The sequence below is a fragment of the Malaclemys terrapin genome, chromosome 2 (assembly GCF_027887155.1).
Source record: "Malaclemys terrapin pileata isolate rMalTer1 chromosome 2, rMalTer1.hap1, whole genome shotgun sequence".
In the NCBI taxonomy this organism is placed as follows: Eukaryota; Metazoa; Chordata; order Testudines; family Emydidae; genus Malaclemys; species Malaclemys terrapin.
Window position 1 is genome coordinate 227,777,927 of NC_071506.1, and position 11,786 is coordinate 227,789,712.

Genomic DNA, 11,786 nt, shown 5'->3' on the forward strand with positions numbered 1-11,786 from the left:
TGGAAAGCAACTTTCCCCCTTTCCTCTAATTTACAGCTAGCTCTTCACCTCCCCCATGATCAGTTTAAGATATCTACCTAAATTTAGATGATTAGCTATTCAGACTAGGCTTTGTCTTATTTGTCTGAAAAGTGTGCGTGCCATCAGGGGTGCTGGAACTAGAGATGCTGGGGGTGCTGCAGCACCCCCGGGCTTGAAGTTGTTTCCATCCTATACAGGATTTACAGTTTTGTTCAATGACTTTCCGCGCCCCCCACTATAACAATTGTTTCAACGCCACTGTGTGCTGCAGTATAAATAACAGTTCTTTGCCACACACCCCTAGCAAGCTAAATGAGAGGCATGTATTACGCTCCAGCTAGTTTGCGACTTTATACGTGTGTGACACAAGCCTCACAGCAGCTTTTAGTTAAATGATACACAAGTGGAGGCGATAAGACACAGTGGGCAAGTCTCTTTGAATTGAGAGGAGTGAGTGAAAACAGAGGGAAGCAGCTGCTGCACATGTGGCACTCTCTTGTGCGTACCCTCCCCCACAAGCATTAAAACCCACAGTTAAGATATTGCATAAGATATTGCTACAATTAAAACAAATTCTGAATTATCACCTCTTCCGCCTACTGGATCAACTGCTGAATTGTATTTACTTTTTAAAGATCCCTTATACACTAACATTATAACAGTGTTGAGGGCACCCAGTTGAGAATCCAATTTCAAAATAGTTGTGCCCTGTTTTAGCATGTCATTTTAGAGGGGTTGGATACTGTTTCATTTGCAAGGAGTGAAGCTGAATGCAGGTTAAGATGAACACGTAGAACTTTATTAACCCTCTGTCTGGGGGACTGCACTGCTTTCAGCCTAATTTCCTGTGTTCCCTGTTTTTCTGAGGGAAAAATCTCTGACAACTGTGTACTGTGTGCACATGCACCTACAGTGGAATGGACATGTGCAATCACTCAAAGAAGAATGTTAGCTGATATTAATATACCAAAAAAAAAAAAAAAAAAAGATTAAGCGAACCACAGTCCAGCAAAATCATTAACTTTCCCTCACAAATGATACTGAAACTTAGTGATGCTGTCACTCCTTCTATATTTATGAAAAGTTATATTAACTGAATCCATGTTTAATAATGAGTTTGGATTAACCCAGGTTGTTTGCACTGTGACTGGACAATATGAACTAGGATAAAACATATTCAACTCATTTTGGAAAGCTATTTGTGAGACGATCTATAAGCCTTTTGACTTCAATGGGTCAAGAGTTCCAAAACTAAATGTTTCCTTTGACTGTGGCCTGGTCAACACTATGGCATTAAGTCGATATATGCCACGTTAGGTCGCATTTATAATGTGCATATCTACACTACTGAGCCCTTTCCACCGACCTAAAGGGCTTCTAAGATCGACGCCTGTACTCCACCTCGGCGAGAGGCATGGCGCTAGAGTCGACCTTCTCAGATCAAATTAGGGATAGTGTAGACACAATGCTGTGTAATTTGACGGGATTGGCCTCCGGGAAGTGTCCCAGAGTGCTCCAATGTGACTACTCTGGACAGCACTTTCAATTCCACTGAACTTCAGCCAGGTACACAGGAAAAGCCTCGGGGAACTTTTGAATTTCATTTCCTGTTTGATCAACATGGAGAGCTCACCAGCACAGCTGACCATGCCTGCCCAGGGCCGCAAACGCGAGTGGTTCTGATTGCTGTGTGGGGAGAAGAGTCCATGCAGGCAGAGCTCCAAACCAGCAGAAGAAACGCTGACATCTATGCCAAAATTGCACAGGGCATGGGGGACAAAGGCTACACCAGGGACACATGGCAGTGCCGTGTGAAAATAAAGGAGCTCAGGCAAGCATACCAGAAGACAAGGGAGGCAAACAGTCGCTCTGGTTCTGAGCAGCAGACGTGCCGCTTCTATGAGCAGTGACATGTGATTCTAGGCAGGGACCCCACGAGTACCCCAACACTTTCTATGGATACCTCCCAGGGGCCTCAGGCAGCCTCGGGCAACAATGAGGGGGACATTGTTGAGGAGGAGAATGCGCAGCAGGCAAGCGGAGGATCCATTCTCACCGACAGCCAGGACCTTTTCCTAACTCTGGAGCCAATCCCCTGCCAGGGCCTATTGTTGCAGGACCGTGATGGTGGGGAAGGCATCTCTGGCGAGTGCACACTTGTAATCACACTACAAGGGTTACATGCAATTGTGTTTAATGTTTAATCTGAGGTAAACAATTGGAATACAGTGGTGGCTAGACCACTACACAAAGGGTGCTCCCCGGAAAAGCCTGTTTATGTGCCAAGAGTTTCCCCCCAGAAAATGTCTCCGGGTGTGCCCTGACACCTCCTACCCTTTCTTGTGTGCTTATCCTGCCTGCCTGCAAACTGAAATCTGCTGCCCAGTGCTCTGCCGTGTGTTGTACCTTACTGGTAGGCACTTCTTTTAGAAGACAAAATGTGTCCGTATACCTCAGGGAGTGTATTTACTGCTGTGCAGTGTTTCATTCATTGCAAAGTTAACCTTCTGTTTTCAACATTGTATGTTCTGTAAGGCTACCCGTGTGGTTTTTTGCCCCTTGCGGCTGCAACCTTGTCTGTGGGTGCTTCCTCCACACCAGCACAAAGGCTGTCCCAGATTAGAAGGCGAAAAAAGAGGACAAGGGAAGACATACTCTGTGATTTGATGCGTTCCTCCGAGACTGACAGGGTCCAGCTGAATGCATGGAGGCTTACACTGTCAGAGAATATGCACACCAACCAAGAGGGCAGGAAAGCATGCAGGGAACAAGAGCGTAACACACAAGAGGAGATGTTGCAGCTTATGGGGGAGCAAACAGACATGTTGAGGCATCTGGCTGAGGTGCAGGAAAGGCAGCTAGACCTTAGAGACCTGCTGCACCCAATGATGAACCAGCTGTCCTCCTCACCAAGTTCCATAACCTCCTATCCCAGACATCCTAGAATGGGGTGGGGGGGGGGGAGCTTCATTATCCCTTGAATTCAACTCCAGGGGATGGTTCATGGAGCAGAAGGCTCTCATTCCCACAGCTTTGATTGTTAGACAGTGCAATTGTAATAAGGTATGTGTCCTTGCTCCTCCTCCCCCCCATGTTACCAGGCCCTTAGACCAGGGTTATCTTTGGTATTCATTGCTGTCTCTGTTCAGTGTTTGTTAGAATAATAAAAATGCATGGATTGAGGACAAGAGGCTCTTTATTCACTGTGCACACTGTGGTTGGTGGGGGTTTAGTTTACAGGGTAGTACATGCAAAAAAGGGGGCAGCTTGGTAAGGAACAACACACAGAACTGTCACATCGGTGTTGGGTCATCCATTAAACTGGTTTTCAAAGCATCTTGGAGACGCAGTGCGCCTCAATGTGCTCTTCTTATTGCCCTGGTGTCTGGCTGCTCGTAATTGGCAGCCAGGCAAACTGCCTCAACCCCCCACCCCGCCAGAAACTTTCCCTCCTTACTCTCACAGATATTATGGAGCACACAGCAAGCAGCAACAACAATGGGAATATTGCTTTCGCTGAGGTCTAACCTAGTGAGTAAACTGCGTCAGCGCCCCTTTAAACGTCCAAAGGCACATTCTACCAGCATTCTGCACTTGCTCAGCCTATAGTTGAACTGCTCCTTACTGCTGTTCAGGCTGCCTATGCACGGCTTCATGAGCCATGGGAGCAAGGGGTAGGCTGGGTCTCAAAGGATAACTATTGGCATTTAAATGTCACCAATGGTAATTTTCCGGTCTAGGAAGAAAGTTCCTTCTTGCAGCTTTCTGAAGAGACCAGAGTTCCTAAAGATGTGCGCATTATGTACCTTTCCCGACCATCCCACGTTGATGGTGGTGAAACAGCCCTTGTGAGCCACTAGTGCTTGCAACACCATTGAGAAGTAGCCCTTGCGGTTTACGTACTTTTTGGCAAGGTGCTCTGGTGCCAAGATAGGGATGTGCGTTCCGTCTATCGCCCCACCACAAACCCCATCGCGGCAAAGCCATCCACTATATCCTGCACGTTTCCCAGTCACTACCCTTCTTAGCAGAAGTGAATTGATTGCTCTGGCTACTTGGATCACAACAGCCCCCACAGTAGATTTACCCACTCCAAAGTGATTCCCAACTGACCGGCAGCAATCTGGTGTTGCAAGTGTCCACAGGGCTATCGCCACTTGCTTCTCAACTGTCAGAGCAATTCTCATTTTGGTATTTCTGCTGTGGAAAGCAATTTGCAAAGTTCAATGAAAGTGGCCTTACGCATTCAAAAGCCACTGTTTCTCATCTCATACCTGAATAACTATGCGGTCCTACCAGTCTGTGCTTGTTTCCCGGGCCCAGAAGCAGTTTCCACCATGTCAACAAACCTGGCTGCCGCCATCAGTGTGTGTGAATTGCTCCATTCCATGGCTTCCAGCACGGCAATTTGCATAGCATCACATTCTTCCACGCAGCAGCTCTGCAAATGCCACAGGACAATGTGCGAGGTGTTTGCGACGCTCACAACAACTGTGTTCAGCTGAGTGGGGTCCATACTTGCCATGCTACGGCATCTGCACGGGTAATCCAGGCTTAGGCGCGAAAATGGTTATTTGCTGTTGCTTTCAGGGACGGAGGGAGGGAGGGGGGAGGCAAGTGCATCATGGGAGACTGACAACATGTACCCAAAACAACCTGCAAAAATGTTTTTGTTCCATCAGGCGCAGGAGCCTAACTCAGAATTCCAATCAACAGCAGGAACTGTGGGATAGCTGCCCACAGTGCATCGCTCCATGAGTCAATGCTAGCCATGGTAGTGAGGATGCGTTCCACTGATGGAACGTGCATAGTGGGGACATGCAGCATCGACTTTGTAAAATCGGAGGCTAAATGTTGAGTTAAATAAATTCGACCTAATTTTGTAGTGTAGACATACCTTTAGTCTGTCATGAGGTCTGAGACCTATGACATGGCTATTCTTCAAATTTCATTATGAGTCTTGCATTATATGGCATTTTTTTTAAAGTCTCAGCTCCTAGAGTCAAGTGACTACATGAGATTCGTAGCTTTCGTTAAAAAAAAATAAAAAGGCTGGATCCATAAAGGCATTGTGATGCTGAGTTTCAGAATGTCTACTTTTAGGAGCCTTAAAAATCACTGGTATCCACAAAGCCTGAACTGGGTGCCTACTCTCCCTATACAATGGATGGGGAAAGAGAGAGGCACCTGTGAATGGGATCTACAAAAGCCAGCACCTTAGGTGGGTTGTCTAAACTAGTTAATGGAAGATGCCAACAAGACGGGTGGATCTTAAGCTCCATCCCTCTCATGGAGTTCAGTGCCTAAGTCCAGGCTGCAGGGAAAGACATATCTCTGCTTGCAATATACACAGCCAGGCCAGAGGCGGATTACGGTTTTGTGGGGCCCTGGGCCAGAGCAAGTGGGGCCCCCTCCCACGCCTTCTGTTTGCAGTTCCTTCCCCCAGATGCTCCTGCTGGGGAGCGGGGTCGGGGCACGGTGGCTTGCTCCGGTCTACTGCTGGGCAGGCAGGCAAAGCGGGGCAAGCCCCTGTGCCCCAACCCTGCTCCCCAGCAGAAGAGCCAAGTGGGCGGGTGGAACAGGGAAAGCCCACCCACCCCGTCCCCCGGCAGGAGAGCCAGGTGGATGGAGCAGGTCAGGGAATGGGGGCGCCCATTTTACCGGGCCCAGTGGCTAGTCCACCATTGCCAAGAACCCTCTCCTGGAGTCACACAGTTTAGGTGCATAAGCTTTTCTCTTTGAGAACAGAATACATGTCTGCCTATCTCAACACAAAAAGGCCCTACGGGTGGGGGAGGCCTCCTTTAGTTCACTGGGTAGGGTACTCACCTGGGATGTGGCAGACCCTGGCTCAGTTCCTCCCCCTACTTGATGAGGCAAAGGGGTTCTTCACATCCCAAATGAGGGCCCTAACCAGCAGTTTATGGGATGTTCTGATGTGGGTCTCACTCAATCTCTCGTTAAGCTGTTCCACTTTGTATTAAATAATTAAATATGAATTGGGCCATACAAAGAATGATAGTGACTCTATGGCCCAGTAGTTAGGGCATACACTCAGGAGGTGAGAAACCCATGTTTAAATCCCTTCTCCTCATCAGACACGGGGAGGAACCGGATGTGTGATCTAGTGACAGAAAACCAGTAGACAAGGATAAGTACAAAACAAACAACAAAATTTATTTACCAAGCACCCCCAACACAAGTATAACAAGATAAACAGTTAACTACCTGGTTGTTAACACCCAGCAACAAAGGCCCAGAAATCTTTATACACAGTGGGTGGGGAAGTAATCTCAAAGGATTTAACATATCACCATATCATGTAGGTCAAGGAAACATGCAGACACTGGAGGAGGAGACTGTGATGTTATTGACATGAACTGTGACTGTATAGATCATTGTTGCAACCAAGGTCCTATAGTTGCACCACATCTTGTACAAAGGAGGTCAAGTAAGGTGTCTATGGAAAGGTTGTTATTTGATGGTTATGATTATGCTGTCTGTATGTGTGTATCATTTTTGTATTTGAAGTTCTAAATATTGGCTATGTACTTGTATCTCAATGTGTTTGATTCTAAGTAGCATCAGTGAAGCATTTGGTCAGTTTCTTGAGAAAGGACTATTCTGAGTAAGTGCGCAGTCAAGAAATACTTAACTGACAATGGACTTTGGGAGATGCCAATCCACATCTTAGATTTCCTGGGAATGTTCAAACAAACATGTAAACAATGGCATTGGCCTGCAAAAAGCTGAATCATTCATGAACATGTGACTTGCCCAGGTGGCTACAAACTCCATCTTGTTGCTGTGATTTTGCACAGAAGAACAAAGGGGTTTCCGTCCACAAGAGAGAGAGAATATAAAAGGCTCTGGAAGCCTCTCCATTTTATCTTCAGCTGGCTCAAGAGATGGCCTCTCCACCCCAAAGAGATGCTGTAGTGGGGTGGTCACCCCGCTCCTGCCCAGAGGGGTTAAAACCAGCTCTGGGAGAGGGCTGTGGCAGGGGAAAAGCTGGACTGATTGGGGGAAGCAGCCTCAGCTGGGGGCCACATTCCAATCAGGGTCTAGTTGGCCCTATAAAGGCCAGTGAAGCCAGGAGTTGACAGTCTCCTCTAGCTGTGGAGGGAGATGGGCCTGGCTGCTGAGGAGCTAGATAAGGTACCTGGAGTGGAGCAGAGCTGGGGGAAGGCCAAGGGAGTTGAGGAGCTCTGGCCTGGAAATCCCGCAGGCTGCGGCCTAGTATAAGGCCAAATAGGTACTGGAGTTGCAGGGGACAGCCTAAGGCTAGGTCGAGGCAGCAGGTCCAAACCCCTCCTTGCCTGTGATGAGTGGCTTATACTGCAGTCTGCCCCAGGGAGTGGGAGCTAGTTGGTGACTGGCGGTAGCCTACAACTGAAGTGAGGTGGGGAGAGGGGGTGGGGGCTCCCTGGGGAGGGGAGACCCAGTGAGGCTGTGGGGTACCCCTGGTCTGAAAAGGGCACCAGGGTGCAAAAGGGACTCGGGACCCAGTGCGAAGCGGGACACCGGCCTGAAGAGGGCACTCCTGGGTCGAAGAGCTAATTCCCAAGACGACCGACAGGAGGCACCACAGGGGTGAGTTATAGTTTTTTGTTCCAGTTTCCTTTAGGCATCTCGCCATCCCGTTACAGATGCCTAAAGGAAACTAGAACAAAGGACTATAACTACGGGGGTGTGAGTGGTTGCTGGAGCCAGGCCATAAACCACAACGTTTGTCTGAAAAGGATTGGGCCCAGACTAGGAAGGAGTCTAGTCTGTGAAAGAAGCTTATTGGAACATCTCTGAGGGTGAGATTTACCTGTATTCAGTTTCCTACTGTATTAGGCTTAGACTTGTGTGCTTTATTTTGCTTTGTAACTTACTTTGTTTTGTCTGTTATTACTCAGAACCACTTAAATCCTACTTTTTATATTTAATAAAATCACTTTTGCTTATTAATTGAACCAGGATAAGTAATGAATTCCTGGGGGAGCAAACAGCTGTGCATCTCTCTCTATCAGTGTTATAGAGGGCAGACAATTTATGAGTTTACGCTGTATAAGCTTTATACAGAGTAAAATAGATTTATCTGGGGTTTAGGGTCCCAGAAAGACTGAATACTGGGTGCGGGGAAAGTCCCTGTTAACTGAGAAGCCCCTGGGCTAAATGAATCTTAGTTTGTGTGAACTGCAGGGGGATATGGCCCAACCTCTTGGTCTGTGCTGTATCCGACAGGTGTATCTAGCTCAGCAAGACGGGAGTGGACGGAAGCCTTGTCTGGCGGGGGTTTGTTCTCAGTGGTATCAAAAAGAAATCCTACAAAAAGTGGAAATACAAATTGCTACGAATGAATAGAAAATAAAAGAATAGCACAAGCATGTAGGGACCGAATCAGAAAAGCTAAAGCAGAAAATGAGTTACACTTAGCAAGGAATAGAAAAGAAAATAAGAAGAGGACTTGTGAATACATTAGGAGCAAGAGAAAGATGAAAGAAAGTGTAGGTCCACTACTTAGCAGGGAAGGAGACCTAATAACAGATTTCAGAGTAGCAGCCGTGTTAGTCTGTATCCGCAAAAAGAACAGGAGTACTTGTGGCACTTTAGAGACTAACAAGTTTATTAGAGCATAAGCTTTCGTGGGCTACTGCCCACTTCTTCAGATGCATCCGAAGAAGTGGGCAGTAGCCCACGAAAGCTTATGTTCTAATAAATTTGTTAGTCTCTAAGGTGCCACAAGTACTCCTGTTCTTAATAACAGATGACAACAAGAAAGCTGAGGTGTTTAATACTTATAATGCTTCAATCTTCATTAAAAAGGTTAATTATGACAAGAAGGCATAGACTTATTCTGTAGCATGGGAGATTTAGGTTAGACATTAAGAACATCTTTCTAACTATAAGGCTAGTTAAGCTATGGAATAAGCTTCCAAGGGAGATTGTTGAATCCCCATTGTTGGAAGCAAAGATGTGTTCAGGCTTGACAGAGCTTTCTTTGATCTAATGGTCTAATAGCTTAGTATAAGCAGAACTGCACATGTGTAATAAAATCTAAAGTAATCATAGGCTGAAGGGACCTCAACAAATCCTCAAGTCCAACTCCCTGTGCTGTGGTAGGACCACGTAAACCTAGACCTGACAGATGTTTGTTCAACCTGTTTTTTAAAACTTCCAATGATGGGGATTCCACAATCTCTCTTGAAAGCTTATTCCAGAATGTAACTACCCTTATAATTAAAAAGTCTTTTCTAATATCTAAACAAAATCTCCCTTGTTGCAGATTAAGCCCATTACTTTTTGTCTTAAATTTGGTGGACATGGAGAATAACTGATTACAATGTTCTTTATAACAGCTCTTAACATATCTGAAGATTGTTATCAGATCTCCGCTCAGTCTTCTGTTCTGAACACTAAACATGTCTAATTTTTTTAACCTTTCCTCATAGGCCAGGTTTTCTAAACCTTTTATCATTTCTGTTGTTCTCCTCTGAATTCTCTCCAATTTGTCCAGATCTTTCCTAAAGTGTGGCGTCCATAATTGGACCCAGGACTCTAGCTGAGGCCTCACCAGTGCCAAGTACAGCAGGACAATTACCTCTAGGGTCTAACACACAACTCTCCTGTTCAAACATCCGAGCCTTTTTTCAGTTGCATTATATTGTTGACTCGTATTCAATTTGTGATATCCCATAAACCCCCGATACTTTTCAGCAGTTCTACCACTTTGCCTGTTATTCCCCATTTTGTAGTTGTGCATTTAATTTTTCCTTCTTAAGTGAAGTACTTTGCACTGGTCTTTATTGAATTTCATCTTGTTGAATTCAAACCAATTCTCCAATTTGTCAAGGTTGTTTTGAATTCTAATGCTGGCCTCCAAAGGGCATGGAACTATTTCAAAACTATTTCAGTAGGAGGGTGGTGAAGCACTGGAATAGGTTACGTAGGGAGGCGGTAGAATCTCCATCCTTAGGGGTTTTTAAGGCCCGGCTTGACAAAGACCTGGCTGGGATGATTTAGTTCAGGTTGGTCCTGCTTTGAGGAGGGGGTTGGACTAGATGACCTCCTGAGGTCTCTTCCAACCCCAATCTTCTATGATTCTGTGAACCCAAGTACCTTTCTGACCCCCCCCCCCCCCCCCGTGCTGGTATTATTCTTTTGTACTCCTCCTTAGCAATTTGTCCATATTTTCACTTTTTGTAGGATTCATTTTGAATTTCAGGTCATTAATGAGCTCCTGATGGAGCCACATTGGCCTTTTACTGTTCTTCCTGTCTTTCATATTGGGATAGTTTGCATTCGTCCCTTTAACATTGTCTCCTTGAGAAACTGCCAGCTCTCTTTAAATCTGTTTTCCCTTAGATTTTTCTTCCCATGGGATCTCACCTACCAGTTCTCTGTTTGTTAAAGTCTGCTTTTTTGAAGTGTACTGTATTATTTTGTGGTGCTTGATCCTTTCTTTCCTTAGAATCATGAAATCTGTCATTTCATGATCACTTTCACCCAGATTTTCCTTCTGCCTTCAGATGTTACCAATTTCTCCATTAGTCAGAATCAAATTTAAAATGGGTATCCCCCTTGGTTAGTTCCTACACTTTCTGGGGTGAAAAGCTGTCCCCAATACTTTCCAAGCACTTTCTGGAAATTTTGTGTTTTATTTATTATTTCTCCAACAGATGTCTGGATAGGTAAAGTCCTCCATTACTACTATGTCTGCTGTTTTGGCTATTTCTTCCTAGAAATGACTCATCCATCGCCTCATGTCTGTGGGGAAAAAGAAAAGATAAAGTAGCCACAAAACTAGAAGAAACTGGTTTGAGTGAGCATAAAGCCTGTACTGACAGGAGAGAAGAGTTTATAAGAAAACAAGAGACTTTAACTGTCTACGCTACTGTTTATGTCAGCAGAACTTATGTCGCTTAGGGGAGTGAATTCTCCCCCCCCCCCCCCCCCCCCCGAGTGACAGGAGTTACTCCGACATAAGCGCTGGTGTGGACAGCACTATGTCAGCAGAAGCTCTGCTGCTCATGGAGGTAGTTTTATTATGCCAATGGGAGAGCTCTTTCCTGTCTGCATAGAGCCTCTTCACCAGATGCGCTACACCACTGCACGTGTAGACCTGCCCTAATACATATGTATAAGAAAAGAAAAAGAAAACATTATACATAATTTGTGCAACAAAGGGAAGATGAAGCTGTGAATTGTCCAGTATTGGAAGGGACTATGGTACTGGTGAGATTGTCTTGATGTGCTTCCCACTTGTAAGTAACTGATACGGTTTGGTAATATTTTGCCTTAATAGAGATGTTAGACCTATCTGCTGAGTGGTGAATTTCAATCCAACACTCACCGCTGGAGGTTTTAAGAACAGGTTGAACAAACATCAGCCAGGTATGGTCTAGGAGTACATGGCCCTGCTGAGGGGGCTGGAATAAAAGACCTCTGGAGGTCCCTGCAGCCCTATGTTTCTATGATTGCCGCCTAAAGGCTCAGAGCCCAGCTTTACTATTTACATGATTCAGGTGGGCCTCAGATGTGGGTTTGCAAGGCCTGTGGTTGGTAACGTGGAGGACAGGCTCCACGCTCTACCTCCGGGAACACAGGTGGGCCCAACAAGCAATGCCAGTAATTGCTCCCAGGGCGCTGGAGCCCAGGCCCAGGCCGGGACTCGCGTCCACAGCTGCAGCGAGGCCCCAGGCTGCGCAGAGGCGGCCCGCGGGTGCGTTTGCGGCAGCGCGTTCAAGGGGTGACTACGAGGCCCAGGAAGTGGGACG